General features: G+C 46.5%; 1 pseudogene across 1 annotated transcript; it reads left to right on the plus strand.

Moving 5' to 3' along the window:
- Window positions 1-277: 277 nt before the first annotated feature.
- LOC307205192 (putative HLA class I histocompatibility antigen, alpha chain H) lies at window positions 278-1,325 on the plus strand (annotated as a pseudogene). The gene is made up of 3 exons: window positions 278-302; window positions 423-579; window positions 722-1,325. The product of its transcript is annotated as a putative HLA class I histocompatibility antigen, alpha chain H (transcript).
- The last annotated feature ends 453 nt before the right edge of the window (window positions 1,326-1,778 follow it).

Consider the following 1,778-nt stretch of genomic DNA (forward strand, 5'->3'; position numbering starts at 1 on the left):
GAGCTCTGGTTTCTGTTATGGTGCCCCGTTGTGCCAGAAGCAGTTTAGTCCTGCTGGCCACATGACCCGGAAAGCTGTCTGTGGACAAACACTGGCTCCCTTGGCCTGAAAGTGAGATGGGCGCCCCAACCCCATAGTCACCTTTGACTGGACTTAACCATCCAGGGGTCCTTTACCTTTACCTTTATCTTCATAGCTGTATCAGCGCCTGGTCAGGGGCTGCCTCAGTTCATTGTTGTCGGATACGTGGATGACCAGCAATTTGTTCAGTACGACAATGAGGCGGAAAAATCGAATCCTCAGTACTGGCACAGGCAGACTCCTGAGCTTCAGGGCACTGGGCTGATGTTCAGGGCAAATATGCAGATTTTGTGGAATTGCTACAACCCTTCAGTGTATGTGCAGCTGTGAGTGAGGCTCAGACAGGAGCAACGGAGGACATTGGCAGTACGGCTATGACGGGAGGGACTTCATCAGCTTTGACAAGGAGACCCTCACCTGGATGGGAGCTGATATGGAGCCCAAGTGAGCAAGAGGAAGTGGGATCCTGAACTGGCCCAGAACCATCACCGGAAACCTGTCTGGAGGAGACTTGCATTGAGTGGCTGCAGAGATACCTGGACTACGGGAAGGCAGCTCTGCAAAGCACAGTGGCTCCGGTGGCTCCGGTGACCAGGGAGGCAGACTATGACAGCATGGAGTCCTCAGCTTCTACGCTAAGGAGATTGATGGGACCTACCATGTCTTGCTTAGTGTCAAGATCGACTCCAACGAGAGGGACCACTGCCAGTGCCACGTGGAGTATGACAGCCCAAAGGAGCATCTGGACATGGCCTGGGAGGAACTGGTCAACCTGGGGCTCATTGTGGGAGCCATTTTGGGTGTTGTGGCTGCCATCCTGCTGGCATCTGGGATCATCTTTTTCATCTGCCGGAAGTGGAGTGAGAAAGCAGCCTACTAAGCCACCTCAATAAGCGACCAGGGGTTTGCCAGCTCCGCCAGGGCTTCATACCAGCCTGGTGTGTAGGATGAGACCAGAAGGAGCCTGCCCAAGGTTTGCTGTGAATTACAGAGACTCAGAGCTCATGCTGTCCTTTAATGCTGCTTATGGTGTTCCTTAACTCTGGCCCTCGCCCATCCATTCTGACTCCAGCCGTAACTTGAATTTGAGGATAATCATGTTTTTCTGGTGGATTTTGGCCAATTTTTCTTTCCAGCTGATTTTCAGAAATGTGCTTGTATTAATCAGAAATGTGACAGATTTACGCAGCTAAACGCTTTTAAAAGAGATGAGGGGATTGAGCATGACTTGCAGTGATTTTGATGGTGTCCTGGCTGTCTCTGAGTGCAGATCTAGGTCACTGAGTCTGAGCTTCCACAGCCACTGCCCAGAAGATGTGTTCTATGCTTAGGATCATATTTTAGTCTCTTGCTAACTATGCTGTTTTAAATGTGCATTTTATACTTGTCTTCCTTTAGTAATGTTTTCTTTTGATTTCTTTTGTTAGCTTTTCTGTGTTAAATATGCATTCTGTAGTTGACCTCCTTTGCAATGTTTTGTTTTGACATCTTTGAGATAATATTTTAGTTTCCTGCTAATCATGTTACCTTGAATGTATACTTTGATGTTTAATGTGTTGTTAACCGCTTTGAGATTCTTTTCATAAAAATATAAAGTGGTATAAACATGAAATGAATGAAAAATGATTAAGAATTATCACCATCATCATCATCATTATTATTATTATTAAATAGGATGTCCCTATTTTCATCAGAAA

This window comes from Podarcis cretensis (genome assembly GCF_951804945.1).
Source record: "Podarcis cretensis genome assembly, chromosome: 16".
Lineage (NCBI taxonomy): Eukaryota > Metazoa > Chordata > Lepidosauria > Squamata > Lacertidae > Podarcis > Podarcis cretensis.